Raw genomic sequence first — 21,369 nt, 5'->3', positions numbered from 1 at the left:
TTCTTCTCATCTATAGTGCTCTGTTCCTATAGGAAGGAATGCAAATCCAATATTTACTGAGAACATATTTTATATGAAATATGGCAACTACATTTTCCCTGATGGAGAATACAAGAGGCAGGTTGGTATTTATGTTTTTCATAACACTTTTGCTTTAACATGAGACTTTGAAGAGGAATGGTCACTTCCTTATTTCAATACCAAAACCAGCCAAATAAAAAAGAATCAGTCAAATTAAAAAGGAGTAAATTCATATAAAATCTGCCAAGTAGAAAAGAGGAGTCCTTTTCGTATGGTGGTTTCTGTAGAAATTAGAAAAGATATACCTAACTAGCATCTTTCCAGCCTTAACACACTTTCTAGGGATAAACCTTTGTCCAGGGATCTCTCTCTCCTTTTCTCTCTCTCACACACATATCAACACATACACGTACACACACACACACACACACACACACACACACACTGCCAAATATACAAATTGAGTCTCTGATCATCAGAGAACACCACTACAAATGTAAATTTGTAAAGGAATTTTCATCCTTGATGACTGAGAGAAAATTCCTTTCTAAAGCTCTCTAGTCAACAGCCTGTGTCAAGGTGGGACCCCAGCAGTGGTTTAGCATTACTTGGAGCCAGGCTCCTCTGTCCAAACATAGACCATACTCCCCTGATCATCTGTGAAATCTGACACCAAACTAATGCAATAATGGTCACAGTACCATCACTTTCCTCAACACCTCTCATCCTATGTTTATTTCTAACACAATTTGTTTTATTATTTCTCCCTCCAGGATTTTAAGCAATCAATCACCTTCTAAAGTGTGATCTAACTGACTCACGATATATTTCGAGAGGCCCACAAGGAATTAGATCTGCTTACACAGTAAAGAGGACTAAACTGTATCTCTGGTGTTTGAGTTCCAGGACTGAATATTTACATTTGCTATAAAACAGACACAAACATGCTTTTAAAACTAAAGAAAAAATATCTAGTCTGAAATGATTTTTATTGTTTCTAGGATTTCAATTATTCCATGACTCAGACTGCAAGTTTTTTCTTTCTTTCCTTTTTTTTTTTTTTTTTTTTGAGGAAGATTAGCCCTGAGCTAACATCTGCTACCAATCCTCATCTTTTTGGTGAAGAAGACCAGCCCTGAGCTAACATCTGTGCCCATCTTCCTCTACTTTATTTTGGGACACCGGCCACAGCATGGCTTGACAAGTGGTGCGTAGGTTCTCACCCAGGATTCAAACTGGTGAACCCTGGGGGTCCAAAGCAGAATGTGGGAATTTAACTGCTGTGCCACTGGGCCGGCCCCTCTTTCCTTTTTTCAATGATCTGAATTTCCTTGAATTTATATATTCAAAGAGAAAAGAAATAAAATGGTATGAAGAAATGAAGAGAAATCTGGTTGTAACCTGGAAGTCTCTGACGGAAGAGAAACATTTCTACATGAATTCTAAGATGGTTCTACCATAGAGAGTAATATAAACAGCACATTCCCATTTTGGAGTTTCTAATAAAAACAGACCTTTTCTGTTGTTTCAATTCAGAGTAATAATGCCAAGATTTATAGAGAAAGCACTTTACTGATGGCATTCTTATAAAATTTTGAGTGTTTTATAAAACTATGCAAAATTGGCCCTGTAGCCATGACTTAGGCAATATAAGCCAAAGCCGAGGAAGAATAGACCTATGACCATAAACACATCATAATCACACTAAAATTTCCAACAATGAAAAATGCTAAAATTTTGCTACTTACCAATTTGACAACAAAGTTCAAGATTTAAAGAAACTCTGTCTTTAAGGGGAAAGATTCTTCTTTTTCTTGCATAGATGAAACCACAAGAAGAACAAGCTATAGACAAAAACTCATCTTAAATAATAGAGATTAAAATTGATTTCATATCCCAGGGGATATTACATGGCCCTTGAGTCCCTATGGATGAGGATAACGTTTCCACATAATGGTAAATACTCAGAATTTTTTTCCAAATGCCTTTAAGTTGGTTTTGCATTTGATGGGCCATCATTCCTTAAGACATTTTGTTTAGCCAAAAATCAATTTCCAAAGTAAATAAGCATGATAGTCTGGGTTTGAAAATTCCTTGTTCTAGGAATGATTTACTTGTGTTTTTTTAAATTTTTTGTTCTGTTCTCTGATTTCTTCTTTAAATTCACATGTGGAAAATATAGGCTTTTATCCCAAAAGGGACAATTTTCTGGTGAGGTTCATAGTCCCTTTGATGAATCTTTTACTTTCTGGTGATTATGGCCAGTCACAAAAAGGAGCTCTGAAGTTGGTTTGCTCCAGGGATGTTCCCAGCATTACTCTTCCCAGATAAACATCTTACTAATTAAACTTTCTCCGTCTGAGACCTGGCAGACCGCAAATTCCCAGTCAGGAATGGATGATACCTCTACCTCACCTTGTCTGATTCAGAGATTTTCTCTCTTTTCAGGGACTTCTGCCTTTGTACCTTCTATCTTATAAACTTAGAATATATTTAGACTTTCTGTGAAAATTGATTTTTTAAAGCTTGATTAATATAACTAAAGAGACGGAAAATATGCTTTTCTTCTAGAAGTAGGTTATGTATTAGTTATCAGGAAAAGATCTTTATGAAAACAAAGAGAAAATCTGTTCTAACACAGTGGAAGCTCAAAGCACCATTCGTTTTGGAGAAAGAAAATTGCAACTTCACAAGCATTTTGTGCTAATAGAAATGGACTTACCTGTTTTTGGAGACTATCACTTTCCATAAGGTGGGTTTTGAGAAACTAAAGCCCCCTGAATTAGTATTTCTCTCAATTTATCACATAACCCAATTTTCTGATTTTGGCTATCCAGTGTAAGTCATATATAATCAATGTAAAATCACATTCTATCTTGAAAGGCTACTTCAAGAATTATTTGCAATTTAGCTCCAGTTAATATATTTCAAAATCTCTCTATAAAACTCATACTAAAGATTTTGTTAATTTAAACTTCTATCCAACTTCACTTACATACCTTATACTATTAACTTCTATTTGATTCTCTTTGGTTATATAGGTATAAATTCATATAATCTTATAAAATACTAACTTTGTCTTTTGCTTTCCAAAAGTAAACATCCATTCTTTTTTCTGTCTTACCGTATTGATCAAAACCACTATGGCTGCCCAGCAATTATTGTTTGGGGAATATTTAGATTTCTTAAGAGTGCTGCACAACATGTTCAGTCCCCTTTTCCTTCAAAAGATAATGACATTTGCTGACTTTTACCTTGTTCAGGAACAAGAAAAGAATGAGCCATCTTTATAAAGACCCAATGATGTTCTAGGTGATGAATGCGTCAGAACTTCTAACACCAAGAATTCTCCACTGATAGTCGTTTACACATAGAAAAAGGCACAGCTGAGTCCACCTTCACATTCTTGCGACTTCTGCTGATACTCTAACAAGACTAGAGAGGAGTAGAACCCCATGCACTTATATTTGCCATACTCATTCTTCACTGGGTCTGCTCTGCTGGCGAGTCATTCCTCTAACATTATCTTTTTTTCAAAATTGATTTTGCTATTCAATGCCTTTTGCATTTCTACGTGCATTTTAGAATCATCTTGTCATTTTGCGTCAAAAAGCCTGCTGGGGTTTTCAGTAGAATTGGCTTGAATTGATAGATCATTTTGGGAGAATCGACATCTTAACTACATTGTGTTTGACCCATGAGTACCATAAATCTCTTTCATTTCTCTCAGCAAGGTTGTATAGTTTCAGTGTTCAGGTCAGGCCCATCTTTTCTCAGATTTACCACTATTTTCTATTTTGATGCTATTTTAAATGGCAGTTTTAATATTTTTAATTTCTGATTATTAATCCCTAGTAAATAGAAATACAACTGATTTTTTTATATTTGTCATATTGCACAACTTGGCTAAGCTCACTTGGTTCTTGCAGCTTTTGTAGATGTTCCATCAGGTTTTCTACATTGATGATCATGATCATGTTGTCTACAAACATAAACAGTTGACTTCTCCTTTATAATCTGAATCACTTTCATTTCTTTTTCTTACCTAATTGCTCTGTCTAGAAACTCTAGTATAATGTTGAATAGAAGTGGTGAGAGTAGATGTCCTTGTCTTTTCATTATCTTGGGGTGAAAACATTTGGTTTTTTGCCATTAAGTATGATGTTAGCTGTGAGCTTTTATAGTTTTTGTTTTTGTTTTTCTCTTTAATGAGTTGAAAATGATCTCTCTTATTCCTAGTGAGCTGAGAGGTTTAACAGGGATGGATCTTTGGAATTTGTCAAATGCATTTTCTGCCTCTTTTGAGATGATCACATAGTTTTCTTTTTTTAGTTTGTTGCTATGGTGAATTATATTGTGAGTTCTGAATATTAAACCAAATACATTTCCAGAGTCAATTCCACTTGATCATGATGTATAATCATTTCTCATATGTATTGGACTTCATGTGGTAAAATTTTAAGAATTTTTGTATCTATTTTTTAAAGAATATTATTTGGTAGTTATTTTCTTGTAATGTTTTTGACTAATTTTTGTATCAAGGTAATGCTGCAATCATAGAATGACTAGGAACAATTTGTACTAATTCAATTTTCTAAAAACGTTTGTATAGGAGAGTGATGTATGCATCATGGCAGAGTGTTTTGTTCTCCTAGGCTCTCCCACCTAAGACACAATGAAAAGGACATTCATTAACTAACAGAGGACATATGCATAACACAAAAGACATCTGAGAGATCTACACAGCCATACCTCTGAAGGTGGAGGTGCTGGCTCCCCTGGAAGGCAGTGGAGGAGGTAAGTGGACTTCCTTCCCCTCTGTAGCTGCAGCAATCTAGGCTGTGTGAGCTTCCATATTGGCCAGTGCAAGACTCTGACAGGAGAGGGGGAAAAATAAGCCCTCTGTGGAAAACGTTTCTGCTCTCAGAATTGCTTTCCAGCCTGTGGAAATGGTCCACACAGAGGTTGTTAAGTCACCCTGTGGGTGCCCCCACCAAGTGGAGCAGCCCCGGTGAGCTGCCAGTGAGTGCAGAGTGGGAGCATGGGTGGGAAAGAAGGTGCCCCTTCCTCCTCATCCCACCTGGCGCACTGGTTCAGCTGGTCAGACAGGTCAGGGGATCCCCACCAGAGTACCTGTGCCTATATGTGTGAAGCAGCAGCAGCAAGATGCAGAAAGCACTATTGGCACAATTTCCAATAGATGGGCACAACAGCCAGGGGTTACGGAGGGCTCAGAAAACACAGCTCCTGCACCCCCAGTGGTGGGAGGTGGAAACTGTGACAAGATACCACCAATATTTGATGGCAAATGTCCACCCCATCAAATAGAATGAAGAAATAAATTAACGCTACAGACCAAAAGGAAAATAAAAAGTATCCAAAAACCAATAATGAAGTCACAGAAATTTGCAATTAAATGACAGAGAATTCAAAAAAGTTACCATAAAGAAACTCAACAAGTTACAAGAAAACTCTAAAAGACAGTTCAAGAAAGTCAGGAAAATAATTAATGACCAGAGGGAATTCTTCACAAAACAACTTGAAACACACACACAAAAAATGCGAAACATAAATTTGGGAGATGAAAAACACAGTGAAAGAAATTTTAAAAAACTGAATCCTTAAATAACAGAGCTGACATTATGGAGGACATAATTAGTAATTTAGGGAAGAGAAATATAGAAATGCTTCAGGTGGAGGAGGAGAGAGAAGTAAGACTAAAAGAAATGAAAAAAGTTCTCTGAGAAATATCTGACTTAATTAGGAAATGCAACATAAGGATTTTAGGTATTCCAGAAGGAGATGGGAGGGAGAAAGCTGCAGAGAACTTATTCAAAGAAATAATAGCTGAAAACTTCCCAAACCTGGGGAAGGAGCTGGAATTACATGTAAATGAAACTAATACAACTCCTAATTACATCAATGCAAAAAGACCTTCTCCAAGGCATATATTATTAAAACTGGCAAAAGTCTATGACAAAGAAAAAATGTTTGGGCCGGCCTGGTGGAGCAGCAGTTGGGTTTGTACATTCTGCTTCAGTGGCCCGGGATTCACTGGTTTGGATCCTGCTTGTGGGCATGGCACTGCTTAGCAAGCCATGCTGTGGTAGGCATCCCACATATAAAGTGGAGGAAGATGGGCATGGATGTTAGCTCAGGGCCAGTCTTCCTCAGCAAACAGAGGAGGATTGGTGGCAGATGTTAGCTCAGGGCTAAACTTCCTCATAAAAAAAGAGAAGATAAAAAATATTAATGTCAGCAAGGCAGAAGAAGTTAACTTACAAGAGAATCTCTATCACACTTTCAGTAGATTTCTCAGCAGAAACCTTACAGGCTAGGAGAGAGTGGAATGATATGTTCGAAATACTGAGAGATGATAACTTTCAGCCAAGAATATTCCATCCAGTGAAACGATCCTTCAGATACAATGGAGAAATAAAAATTTTCTCAGCTAAACAAAAGCTGAGGAAATTCATTGTCTCAAGATCCCCCTACAAGAAATGATCAAGAAAGCCCTCATGTCTCAAAAATAAAAGAAAGGGCTCACAAAGACTGAAGCAAGTAGATAGATAGGTAGTCTAAATCAGAAAATTACAACATTCTTATCAGAAAATGTTAGCAAACACTTATTTATAACATTAAAGATAAAGGGAAAGAAAGCATAAAAAATAACAATAAACACTTCATTTTACTCACAAACTCACAACACAAAAAAGAATAAGTTGTGACAAAAATAACTTAGGGAAGAAAAAGGGATGGAATCTGCTTAGGCTAAGGTGATAAGAGGCTAAGAGAAAATGGACTATCTTCTCTATGAGATCTTTTATACAAACATCATGGTAATCACTAAACAAAAAATAGAACAAGACGCAAATGATAAATAAAGAGAAGGCTGAGAAAATCATCATAGAAAATCACCAACTGAATTGTCAGTCAGAAATACACAGAACAAGAAATAAGGGAAATGCTGAGGAACCAGAAAACAGGAGAGAAAATGACAGTATTAAGCCCTCATATATTGATAAGCACTCTAAATGTAAATGGACTGAATGTGCCAATCAAAAGACAGAGAGGCTGGATGGATTACAAGACAAGACCCAACAATGTGCTGCATCCAAAAACACATCTCAGCTCTAAAGACAAACACAAGCTCAGAGTGAACAGATGGAAGATGATACTCCATGCTAATGGCAAAAAAATAAAAAATAAAACAGGTCTTGTCATACTTATATCAGACAAAGTAGACTTCAAGATAAAAGAGGCAATGAGAGACAAATGGGGGCAGTACATATTGATAAAAAGGACGCTCCCCCAGGGGGACATAACACTTATAAATATATATGCCCCTAAGAAAGAAGCACCAAAGTACACATGGCAACTATTAACAGACATAAAGGAGAAATTAACAGCAACAAAATAATAGTAGGGAACCTCAACACTCCACTTACATCAATGGATACATCATCCAGACAAAAGTTCAACAAGGAAATAGTGGAATTAAATGAAAAACTAGACCAGATGGATTTAAGTGATATCCATAGCACACTCCATCTAAAACCAGCAGACACACACATTCCTCTTAAGTGTACATGGAACATTCACAAAGATAGACCATATGTTGGGAAACAAGGCAAGCCTCAATAAATTTAAGAAGATTGAAGTTATATCAAGCATTTTTCCTACCATAATGCTATGAAACTAGAAATCAACTACAAAAAAATACTGGGAAGTGACAAATATGTGGAAACTAAACAGAATGCTACTGAACAACCAAGGGATCAATGAAGAAATTAAAGGAGGAATCAAAAAATATATGGAGAAAAAAGAAAATGTAAATACATCATACCCACTCATATGGGATGTAGCAAAAGCAGTCCTAAGAGGGAAATTCATAGCAATATAGGCCGACCTTAAAAAACAAGAGGAACCTCAAATAAGCTATCTTAAACTACACTTAACAGAAGTAGAGGGGCCGGCTCTGTGGCTGAGTGGTTAAGTTCGCACGCTCTGCTGCGGTAGCCCAGGGTTTGGATCCTGGGTGCAGACATGGCACCACTCGTCAGGCCATGTTGAGGCAGCATCCTACATCCCACAACTAGAAGGACCTACAACTAAGATATTCAACTGTGTACAGGGGGGTTTGGGGAGATAAAGCAGAAAAAAAAATTGGCAACAGTTGTTAGCCCAGGTGCCAATCCTTAAAAAAAAAAAAGAAGAAGAAGATTGGCAACAGTTGTTAGCCCAGATGCCAATCTTTTAAAAAAAAAAAAAATTAGTAGAAAAAGAAGAACAAACAAAGCCAAAAGTCAGAAGCAGATAATAAAAATTAGAGCAGAAATAAATGAAATAGAACAAATAAAAGTAGAAAGGATAAAAGAAACTAAGATCTGGTTCCTTGAAAATATCAAAACATTGACAAACCTTTAGCTAGACTCACCAATAAAAAAAGAGAGAAGATTCAAATGAATAAACTCAGAAACGAAAGGGGAGAAATTACAATGGATACCACAGAAATACAAAGGATTATAAAAGAATACTATGAAAAGCTGTATATCAACAAATTGGACAGTCTAGAAGAAATAGATAACTTCTTAGACCCATACAACCTCCCAAAAGTGAACCAAAGAGAAATAGAGAATCTGAATAGACCAATCACAAGCAAAGAGATTGAAACAGCAAACAAAAACCTCCCAGAATAAAAATCCAGGACCAGATGGCTTCTCTGGAGAATTCTACCAAACATTCAAAGCAGACTTATTACCTATCCTTCTCAAACTATTCCAGAAAATTGAGGAACAAGGAGCTCTTCCTAATACATTCTACAAGGCCACCATCACCCTAATACCAAAGTCAGACAAGGACAACACAAAGAAGGAAAATTATAGGCCAATGTCACTGAGACACACTGCTGCAAAAATCCTCAACAAAATATTGGTAAATAGAATACAGGAATACATTAAAATGATGATAAACCAGGATCAAGCGGGATTTACACCAGGGACACAGGGTTGGTTCAACATCCACAAATCAATCAGTGTGATACACCACATTAACTAAAAGGAATAAAAATCACATGATCATCTCAATAGATGTAGAGAAAGTATTTGACAAAATCCAACACCTATTTATGATAAAAAAAAAAAAAACCCTCAATGCAATGGGTATAGAAGGAAAGTATCTCAACATAATAAAGACCACTTATGACAAACCCACAGCCAATATCATACTCAATGGTGAAAACAGGAAGCCATCCCTCTGTGATCAGGAACAAGACAATGGTGCCCACTCTTGCCACTCTTATTCAACATAGAACTTGAGATTTTGGCTAGAGTGTTTAGGGAAGAAAAGGAAATAAAAGGTATCCAAATTGGCAAGGAAAAAGTGAAACTCTCACTTTTTGCAGATGACATGATTCTAGGTATGGAAAACTCTAAAGAATCCATCAGAAAAGTATTAGAAATAATCAACAACTACAGTGAAGTTGCCAGGAACAAAATCAACTTACAAACATCTGTTGCATTTCTATACTCTAATAATGAACTAACACAAAGAGGACTCAAGAATACAATCCCATTTACAACCACAACAAAAAGAATAAAATATCTAGGAATTAATTTAACCAAGTAGGTGAAAGATCTATACAATAAAAACTATAAGATATTGTTGAAAGAAATTGATGGCATAAAGAAATGTGAAGATATTCCATGCAGATGGTTTGGAAGAATAAAGATATTTAAAATGTCCATATTGCCTAAAGAAATCTACAGATTCAGTGCAATCCCTGTCAGAATCCCAATGACATTCCTCATGGAAATAGAACAAAGAATCTTAAAATTCACATGGAGCTGCAAAAGACCTGAATACCTAAAGCAATCCCGAGAAAAAGAACAAAACTGGAGGCACCACAATCCCTACCTTCAAATATTTTGTAGTATATTTTGTAATCAAAAAAGCACGGTAATAGAACAAAAACAGACACACAGATCAATGGAACAAAATTGAAAGCCCTATAATAATACCACACACCTGTGGATAGCTAATCTTCAGCAAAGGAGCTAAAAACATACAATGGAGAAAGGAAACTTTCTTCAATAAATGGTATTGGGAAAACCAGACAGCCACATGCAAGAGAGTGAAAGTAGACCATTATCTTATACACAAAAATTAACTCAAAATAGATTAAAAACTTGAAGGTAAGATCTGAAACTATAAAACACCAAGAAGAAAACAGGCAGTACACCCTTTGACATCAGTCTTAGAATCATCTTTTTAGATATGTTCTACTCAGGCAAGAGAAAAAAAAGAACAAATAAACAAATAGGACTACATCAGACTAAAGAGTTTCTGCAAGGCAAAAGAAATCAGGAACAAAATGAAAAGACAACACACCTACTGAAAGAAAATTTTTGCAAATCATATATCCGTCAAGGGGTTAATCTCCAAAATATATAAAGAACTCATACAACTCAACAACAGAAAAGCAAACAACCTGGTCGAAAAATGGGCAGAGGATATCAAAAGACATTTTTCCAAAGAAGATATACAGGTGGCCAACAGGCACATGAAAACATGTTCAACATCACTAATCATTAGGGAAATGCAAATCAGAACTACAATGAGACGTCTCCTCCACCTGTTAGAATGGCTGTGATTACCAAGACAAAAAACAACAAATGTTGGAGAGGATGTGGAGAAAACATAACCCTGATACACTGCTGGTGGGAATGTAAACTGGTGCAGCCACTATGGAAAACCGTATGGAGAGTTCTCAAAAAGTTAAAAATAGAAGTACTGTATGACCCAGCCTTTCCAATCCTGGCTATTTATCCAAAGAACATGAAATCAACAATTCAAAGAGACTTATACAATCCTATGTCCATTGCAGCATTATTCACAATAGCCAAAATGTGAAAGCAACCCAAGTGCCCATCAACTGATGAATGGGTTAAAAACAAGTGGAATTCTACTCAGTCAAAAAAAAAAAAAAAAAACTGTCCCATTTGCAACAACATACATGGACCTTTGTTAAGCGAAATAAGACAGAGAAAGACAAGCACCACATGATTTCACTCCTATGTGGAAGAAAAACAAACACATGGGCAAAGAGAATAGATTAGTGATTACCGGAGGGGAAGGGGTTATTCCTCTACCTCATTTTTTTTAGCTGTTGCTCTAGGGTTCACAATATCCATCTTTAAATGATTACAATTTACTTTCAAATTTTGCCACTTCATATGTAATGGATGCATCTTAAAGCAGTATAATTTCCATCCTGTGTGCTATTGTTGCTATACATTTTACTTTTGTGTACATAATAAATCCCAAAATACATTGCCATTATTTTTACTTCAAATAGTGAATTTTCCCTTTATGGAACTCCTGTTCAATTGTATAGACTGAATTTTCCTTTTTGATTCATTTTCCTTCTATGTGAAGACCTTCCTTTAACATTTCTTGTAGTTCAGGCCTACTGTTTACAAAATTCTTTTTTGTAAAAAGAAAGCTTTTGTTTTCCTAAACAGATATTGTCCCTTCATTTTCAAAGGATAATTTTGCTAGATATAGATATCTAAGTTGACATTTTTAATTTCAATCTTTTAAATATGTGATTCTACTGCCTCCCATCTTGCATAGTTTTGATGGAAATTATGCCTTCATTATTATCTTTGTTCTATACTCAACATCTATTTTTTTAAAATCTGGCTGCTTTTAAGATGTTTTTCTCTATCATTGGTTTTCATCAATTTTATTATAATAGAAACTTGGGCAGTTTTCTTTGTTCATCCTGTCTGCGGTTTATTCAGCTCCTTGGATCTCTTGGTTTATCTTTCTCATCAAAATTTCAAAATTTTTAGGGGCCAGCCCTGTGGCACAGCGGTTGTTTGCATGTTCTGTTTCAGTGGACCAGGGTTTACGGATTCACTTCCAGTCATAGACGTACTCACTTATCAAGCCATGCTGTGACAGGCATCCCACATATGAATTAAAGGAAGATGGGCATGAATGTTAGCTCAGAGCCAATCTTCCTCAGCAAAAAGAGAAGGATTGGTGGCAGATGTTAGCTCAAGGCTAATCTTCCTCAAATAAACAAAAAAAGAGGAAAATTTCAAAATTTTTATCTATCATTTCTTTAAACACTTTTTGTATTTTTTTCCCTTCCTTCTCAGGTGACGGCAACTTATGACAGACTTCTTGACATTGTCTCACAGTCACTGAGATTCTAGGGTTTTTTTCTTTTTTCTCCTTTACTTTTTCCTCTGCTCTTCATTTTGGACAGCTTCTTTTGTTATGATTTCAGATTCACTGATATTTTCCTCTCCAGTGCCCAGTTTGCTAGCAATCCCTTCCTTCAATTTTTAAATTTCAGATATTAAATTTTTGTTATCTAGAAGTTCTGTGTTCTTTTGTATACCTTCCATTTATCTCCTCTTTATATTCACTTTTCCTTTAAATCATTAAGTATTTTGAACATACATACAATAGCAGTTTTAAATACTTTGTCTCAATCTCATCATATCTGTTATTTCTGTGTATTTTTCTCTTAACTCTTCTTTTGGTTATCAATCTTAGTTTTCTACTTCTCTGCATTTCTGGTATTTTGTTATGCTGCATTTTACATTGTTGACATCTGACATTTGCTCTTTTTTCTTTAAAGAGTGTTGGGCTTTATTTTGGCCCGTATTAAATTCCTTGTGGATCTACCTGACCTGCAAGGATTGTTTTTAAGGCTTTTTGGGTAGGACTATAGTAGCATTCACCCAAAGGATTCTTTAATCCTATTACTCATGTGTGGCATTTCTGGGAGTCTTTATCGAATGTCCTGGTGATCGACAAGAACTTTCCATTTTGGCTGGCCGTAGTTCAAACCTTTCTCAACTGTGTGGCCTCCAGGAATTATTCATCTTATAAACACCAAGCTGATATCTATTCAACCTGATGGTGTTTCATCCTACATATGCACAGGTTAGTAATCAGAAAACACTCAAGCATGTCCCTGTGCAGATTTTTAGAGGTCTTTTTCTGTATGGGCCTGTCATGTCAGGATCTTTGCTCCAGAACCTCTAAATCAGCCTTCCTGAACTCCTAGCTCTGTCTCCTCACATCAGCAAGACTGTTGTGCTCTCCTTAGGTTCCCATTCACGTATCATGGTCCAGAATGTGCCTCTTAGCAAAACTACTTACCTCAGTTGTTTTTCCTCAGTCAGAGATTCCAGTCTTGTTCTGCCTATTGTCCAACAGATAAAAATACTTATTTTTATCTTTTTGGACCCAGTTTTCTATTTATTTATGATAGTAGGATAAATCCAATTCATCTTACTATATCATAGACCAGAATAGAAACACCTCAAATTCAACTTTTTAGTCATTTGCTTGTGTTGTGAAATATAACATATACAGATAAAAGTGTAGAAGCATAAATGTACAGTTAAAATTTATAAAGCAAAATTTATAAAGCAAACACTCATGTCACCACCACCCAAATTAACAAATTAAACATTGCCAGCAAGCTTGGAGTCCCCACATATCCCTACCTGAAGCCAATCTGCTTCCATTTCACTATCATGACTTCTACGGGAAATCTGATTTCTGATTAATTTTGAAGTTATCTCTAAACGATAGGTTAAGTTTGTCTTTTTAAAATTTATACATGTGGGTCATATACTGCTATTTAATGTATAGTTTCCATCATTTAAAATGTTTCAAAAATTTACATATTGATATGTGTAGCTGTAAATTCCTTCCTTTTATTTATGTGTATTATTCCATTGTAAAACATACCCTTGGTAGACCTTTGAGTGATCAGATTTTAGCTATAACAAAATTTCTGCCTTGAGTACTCATATGCTATCCTGATGCACGTGTGCATGGGTTGCTACAGAGAGATTTCTGTATTATGAGAAAAATATTACCCAAATTATTTGAAAGCAATGAACTATTTTCTGAGATGGTTCTATAAATTGATGCTCCCTTCAGTAATGTGAAAGTTCTAGTAATTAATGATATTTGACATTTACTTTAAGCAAAATCTTACTGCAATTTTAATTGTTATTTTCCTAATTATTAAAGTGATTGAACAGAAGTCATTGTTGTCGTTTATTGGCTGTTTGTATTTCTCCTTTTGTGAAGCCTACCCAAGTAATTTGTCTGCTTTCATATTGGCAGGCTTTTTTTATATATACATTTTAGGAGTCCTTTACATATTGAGTATGAGTCCTTATTAGTAATATGTGCTATAAATAACATCTCTAACTTCCATTTTTTCTTTTTACTCTTTTAAGGTTATTCTCAACTTTAAAGCAAGCAAAATTATTAATGTTTCCCTTAGTGTTACTAGTTTCTATATCCAGGTACAAAAATATTTCCTCCAATTAAACTTGTAAAAGCTGTACTATTTGCCATATAGATTTGAGTTTATAGAACTCCTGGAATTGATTTTGTATATGGTATGGGTAAGAGATTAATTTTATTTTTTCTTTGATTATCCAGTTGTCCAAACATAATTTATTGAAAAAAACTGCTACATGATCTTTCATGCCACCTTTGACTAAAATCAATTATCCATATATTCAAGGGGTCTGCTTTTTATGCTCTCTTCTATTCCATTTGTCTAAACCAACATCAACACCACATTGTTTTAATTGCTATAAAAATAATAAATTTGAGGGCCTGACCCGCTGGCACAGTGGTTAAGTTTGTGTGCTCTGCTTCAGTGTCCAGTGTTTGCAGGTTTGGATCTCAGGCACGGACCTACTCACCGCTCATCAAGCCACGCTTTGGCAGTGTCCCACATACAAAATAGATGAAGATTGGCACAGATGTTAGCTTAGGACAATCTTTTTCAAAAAAAAGAGGAAGATTACCTCTGGATGTTAGCTCATGGCCAATCTTCCTCACCAAAAAAAAAAAAATTAAAAAAACATAAAAATAACAGAAATTTATAAATATATTTAGCCTTAAGAATAACCAAAAAATGCATATTAAAAAATAGTTGGTTGTCAATTGCTTATGAAACAACCTTTCTACTTTTAAATATGCTAATACATTATGCTGACAAAATCAGCCTTCATAAGCACTGCTGATAGCAAAGTACATAATTTGATAACAATCTTAAAAACAATATTATTCATGATTATTATAGTATTTCTACGTAGCTATGCTTATCTCTAATAAAGTTTCATATATGAATAACTGATTTAAGAATTTCATCATAGTGCATTTTATGTGTATATCTGTCTACCTACCTACACATATGTATTTTAGGAAATATAATCATAAATTAAAAATTTTAAATTAAAAGGAAAATATGCAAAACTACATATCTAGCATGATTGTAACTAGTTAAAAATATACCATAACCATGTGATACAGTGATTAGAAAGAGTAAAATGTTAACATTGGTAATGTTAAGGTAAAGGAACTATGACATTTTTTCTTGCTTTTTTGAATGTTTGCCAAATAGTTTATAAGGCTGCAATGCTACTTGTACAATGAATATATCATTTATTATGAAATAATGAGATACGTAATGGGAAAGGGGTGTGAGGAAAGAAAGGAGGGCCTCTAATTACTTCCTTTGCTCATTCATGCTCCTTAAGTGTAGGGATTGGGCCACTGGGGACATTGTCTCAAAAGAAACTCTCCAGTTTGCAAACATTATAAATCTAGAATTTCAGGACAAGTCTATGTGGCTGGGCTGAATTTCGCATCTCTGTGTTCTGGATTCAAGAGCAGAAGGTGCAAAGCCCTGGCTCTGTGCTAGGACTTCTGACTCCAAAGTAGAGGTTTGGCTTTAGGAACACATTCTTCTTGCCTAGAAACTTTAGGAAAACCTCTCTACCCATGTTAGATGTGTGTTCCACTAACTGGCGTGTGTCTAAAACTTTACTGCTTCTATTTGACTCTTGTTCTGCTTATATTATCTCTTTCCTTTTCTCTCCCTCTGTTCTATTTCTACTCTCTGATTTTCCTAGTCATTTCAATGCTAAACCACCTGAAGAAGGAGGACTGTGCAACTGAAGATTTGTATATGTTGCTGAGTTCGGTGCTCCATCAGTAAGTCTGCACCAAGGAAGAAATGAAGGGGGGAAGTCTTAGAGAGAGGTGTGCTTGTGTGGCAGGAGAATGGTTTATAGGGCAAAGTGGGTGATATTGAAGAGGATAGATTCTTTGTTCACGTATTCTATTTTGCTGTTAGTATAAAAATTAAAAATTATCCCAACTCTTAACAAATAGTCTTCTTGTCAGTATCAATCTACTCTTCTTATCAATATGAGAACTTCGTTTGACAGGCCCATATATTTCCATTCAGTAGTTAGACTAAGGGTTAAGTTGCAAATATCAGTGAAGGAGGTGATGGTAAAACACAGAATTTACAAAAAAGCTGATAACATAAAATTTTAAATTTACAGTTGGAAGAAAAGATCTAATTTACTCTCCTTTGCAGGAGAATGATTCCTTCTTCCGTTTCCCAAAGAGATGAGCCTATAGGTTCTGCTTGAAAATCTTCTGTGATGGAAATTCAGTCATTTTCCAAATGACGTTATGATTATGCAAGATCTGGTCTTAGCTTTTTTTTTCGTGGACTGATGTCATATTCTTTCTTGAGAATAAGTTTGGATGGAGATAAGGCATTGAGTGCTGACCACAGAGGAAGAGTGAGAAGGATTTTGAAACTATATCGAAGGTAATTTGTGAAATGTACACTTTTTCCTAAGGCAAGTTTGGACCTGACATCTTAGTGAATTTGGTTGCTGACTTTGAAAGTTTAAGATAAAGGGAGAGTTTATACTCTTCCAGCCTACAAAGAGATCTTTTAATTCTTCTAGTATATTTACATAATGCTCTGTTGTGGGTGTCATGAAAATAATGTATGTATTTCTAACCTCTGTGTGTTGCTCTGCCCTTTTTAAAAAGAGCCTTTACTTTTTAGGGGCATTTTTAGGTTCACAACAAACTGAGTGAAATACAGTTTTCCTATATACCCAATTCCTCTACACACACATAGCCTTCTCCATTATCAAACATCCTCCTTCAGGATAGTACATTTGTTACAAATAAATCCACATCAACACATCATAATAACCCACAGTCCGTAGTTTACCTTAGGGTCCACTCTCAGTGTTGTACATTCCGTGGGTTTGGATAAATGTATAATGACATGTGTCCACCATTACAGTGTCATACACAGTATTTTTACTGCCCTAAAAATTCTCTCTGCTCCACCTATTCATTCTTCCCCTGCCCTCAACTCCTGGCAACCACTGTCTCCAGAATATCCTATAGTTGGAATCATATACTATGTAGCCTTTTCAGATCGACTTCTCTCACTTAGTTATATGTATTTAAGATTCATACATGTCTTTGCATGGCTTGAGAGCTCATTTCTTTTTAGCACTGAATTATATTCTTTTGTATGGATTACCATAGTTTATTTGCCCTTTCACCTACTGAAGGACATCTTGGTGGCTTCCAAGTCTTAGCAATTATGAGTAAAGCTTCTCTAAACATCCATGCACACAGTTTTGTGTGGACATAAATTTTCAACTCCTTTGTGTAAATATCAATGACCAAGACTGCTGGTTCATATGGTAAATGTATATTTAGTTTTGTGAGAAATCACCAAACTGTCTTCCAAATTGGCTGTACCAGTTTGCATGTCCACCAGAAAAGAATGATGGTTCCTGTTGATTAACGCCCTCACCAGTATTTGGTGTTGCCAATATTCTGGATTTTGGCCATTCTAATAGTTTTGTAGTGGTACGTCATTTTTTAAATTTGCAGTTCCTTTACGACATATGACATATGACACCTTCCATATAATTATTTTCCATCTGTGTATCTTCTTTGGTGAAGTGTCTGCTAAGGTCTGTGGCCCAATTTGTAACTGAGTTGTTTGTTTTCTTATTATTGAATTTTAAGAATTCTTTGTATATTTTAAATAATTGTCCTTTATCATATGTATCTTTTAAAATATTTTCTCTCACTCTGTGGCCTGTATTCTCATTCTCTTGATAGAAGCTTTTAAAAAGCAGAAGTTTATTTTTTTTAAGTTTAATGAAGTTCAGCTTATCAAATATTTGTCTCATGAATCGTTATTTGGTGTTGTATCAAAAATTCATCATACCCAAGGTCATTTAGGTTTTTTCCTATGTCATCTTCTAAGAGTTTTACAGTTTTGCATTTCACCTTTAGGTCTATGATCCATTTTGAGTTAACTTTTGAAGAGTGTAGGGCCTGTGTCTAGATTCACTTGTTTGGATGCAGATGCCCTGTTACTCCAGAGCCATTTGTTAGAACTATCTTTTCTCTGTTATATTACCTTTGCTCTTTTGTCAAAGATCAGTTGACTTTATTTACTTTCCCTTTTTTCAAATCTCACAAATCCTTTTTCAAGTCCATTTCTTATATCTTTATTGCATCTGCAATGCTTTGGTTGTTACTAAATTATCACCCACATTATCAGAGACTTATATGCACCAGGTTAGTTGTTAAAATAATATTGCCATTTACTACTGAGTATCAAGCACTGAGCAAGCCATTTTATTTTTGAAACAAATTCAATCCTCACAAAGACCCCATGAAGCTGACAACATTGTTATCCATCACTCTTTCACAGTAGATGAGGCTCAGAGAGGTCAAGTATGTTGCTTATGACCCCAGAGGTGCAAATAGTGGAATCAAGGTCAGGATTAGAAACTGGTTTTTTTAATATAACTCTAGAGTAAACTCTTTAAGGAATAGTGTTTTATTTGATTCATCTTTATATTTCCAGCAGGTAGATAGAGAACAAATGTTTGTGAGATTAAAGTGATTGCCGTGGCCCAAGCTCAATGTTTAAATTGCATTTAGGGCTGGAAAGAAGTCTTTTATTTTCTTCCTGTCTATATCATTGTCAGGATTACAATATATTCAAACATTTTAGCAGAACAAGCTTTATCTAGGGGCTTGGCTATACAGATTGATTACAAGAATGGTCTGAAGAGCTCTTGTTTCCTCCGCTTCCTTCTTGCCCTAATTCTACTTACTGAGATTTTTCTCCATGGTGTAAGCCTTTATCCTTGCAAAAATAGAAATAATGTAGGAAATGGTAACAAATCAGAAATTTATAAATTACTATAAATAGAATTATCAGATTATTTGCCATGAACAAATATTGATCACAAGTAGAGGAAATTAGTTACATCCAGTGACAACATATGGAGGGCTAACATAAAATGGGATATAAATGAATAGAAGGAGATATTGGGCCTTCAGAAAATCTAACTGAGTTTTTTTGGTTTATCTATCAGTGACATAAATTAACAAAGATAAATAACATTAGTGTCATTGAAATTTAGGTTTGCAAGGTCTGCAGTGTGGAAATAACATCTAGCTGAGGAAGGATGCATTTCTAGGAGAATTCAGTAGTTATTTCTATTACCTATGCAATGCTTTCTTCTAGTCTCAATCCAGTTTCTATATGTGTGTGAGGAGGTTGTAAATATGAATTGTACACTTTTAAAAAGTATAAATGCCACAAAATTGAAAGAGTATTGCTGAAAATAAATATAAATAGGTAAGTGTATATAATTTCTGTGTAGATTCACATTTTTATATGCATATACTTGGGTAATTGGACTATTTACCAACTAACTATGAATTGGCTGATGTTAAAGTGAAGTTATCACATGATGACAAGTTTTCCGTGGAGAAGATAGTAATGAAATATGTCAGTTTGTGTGATGTTAAATCAAATTGGAAGAAGCTGCATAAAATTGACATTAAGTGTTGAAGACTTTAAGAAGTTTGACATCTATAAAGATACACTATTCTGCTACCTAATTTAACGCACAAAATAACTGAGGCCAAACATGGCACATTATTTAGCTGTAGGGCCAGATTTATTATTGGTCTCCTTTTCCTCTTTTGGCCTTCTTTTGCTTGCAGCCACTGTCTTAGATAGAAATAACTGAATTAGGAAGATATTTTCTTGGTTATTTGTGATCTTATATCATGATTATTGCTTGATTTTCCAGGACTGCTGGATGTATGAACATGCAGAACTACAGTTCCGTGACGGAATTCATCCTGCTAGGAATTCCTAATTCTGAAGGGCTGGAGAACATGCTATTTGTCCTGTTTTTAGCCTTCTACCTCCTAACCTTGCTGGGGAACCTGCTCATCTTCCTCATCATTCTGGTTTCCTCCAACCTTCACACACCCATGTATTTCTTCCTGGGAAACTTGGCAGTGTTTGACATATTTTTCCCTTCAGTGAGTTCCCCCCAAATGATGCTCTACCTGATGGGGCAAAGCCGGACCATCTCTTACCAGGGCTGTGCATCCCAGATCTTCTTTTACCACTTCTTGGGTGGTACTGAGTGTTTCCTCTACACTGTGATGGCCTATGACCGCTTTGTGGCTATTTGTCACCCATTGCAATACACAGTTATTATGAATCACAGAGTGTGTACTGGCTTGACATTGGGCACATGGCTGGGTGGCTGTCTACATGGAAGTATCCTCACATTTCTTGTCTTTAAGTTATCCTATTGTGGCCCCATTGAGGTAGATAGTTTCTTCTGTGATATCCCAGTGGTGCTACCCCTGGCCTGTACAGACACCTCTCTAGCTCAGACAGTGAGTTTTACTAATGTGGATATTGTGACTCTTACATGCTTTTTCCTTATCCTACTTCCTATGGTCGCATCTTCCTTTCCATATTGAAAATCAGCTCCTTTGAAGGGAGGAGCCGGACATTTTCAACCTGCAGTGCTCACCTGATTTCAATCCTCTTGTTCTATGGACCTGTGATGCTCATCTATCTCAGGCCTGCTTCAAGCCCCTGGCTAGATTCTGTTATTCAGGTGTTAAATAATATTGTCACTCCTTCACTTAACCCTTTGATTTACACTTTGAGAAACAAGGATGTGAAATTGGCTTTGAGGAAAGTATTAAGTCAAATGGTCCACAGTTCTGGAGTATAAGGAAAAGGGCTAATTCTTTTCCACTCGTCTTATTACCAAATATCAAGATGGACAAAGCTACTATCAGGTGTTTCTCTGGAGTCCTAATAGTCACATGTAGTGAAAGTGGACTGAGTCACTTGTTTACTCCCTCAAGGAAGCTTTTTAGATTAGCCTAGCTTTTTCTGTTTTTGAATTTCCCAAAACAATTTATCTTTTTTGCTTCACATAGTCTGTACTTGTGGGAACTCTATTTTGATTGATTACCATAAATATGCAAGTGTCTAGAGGCCATGAACTGTCTTCCTTCCTTCCTTCCTTTCAAAATGTATGGCTCACTCTATTCTAGTACAAGTTCTTTCTAGCCGTTCAATAAAGGTAGGTTTTATGGTCAACGGGGTAT

The 21,369-nt window shown here is 35.6% G+C and overlaps 1 pseudogene; it reads left to right on the top strand.

Annotated features, from left to right (window-relative positions):
• OR10D5BP (olfactory receptor family 10 subfamily D member 5B, pseudogene) lies at positions 20,056-20,987 on the top strand (annotated as a pseudogene).

Source organism: Equus caballus, chromosome 7 (assembly GCF_041296265.1).
Source record: "Equus caballus isolate H_3958 breed thoroughbred chromosome 7, TB-T2T, whole genome shotgun sequence".
Lineage (NCBI taxonomy): Eukaryota > Metazoa > Chordata > Mammalia > Perissodactyla > Equidae > Equus > Equus caballus.
Note: the sequence above shows the minus strand (reverse complement) of the source record. Positions and strands in the feature narration are given on the sequence as shown.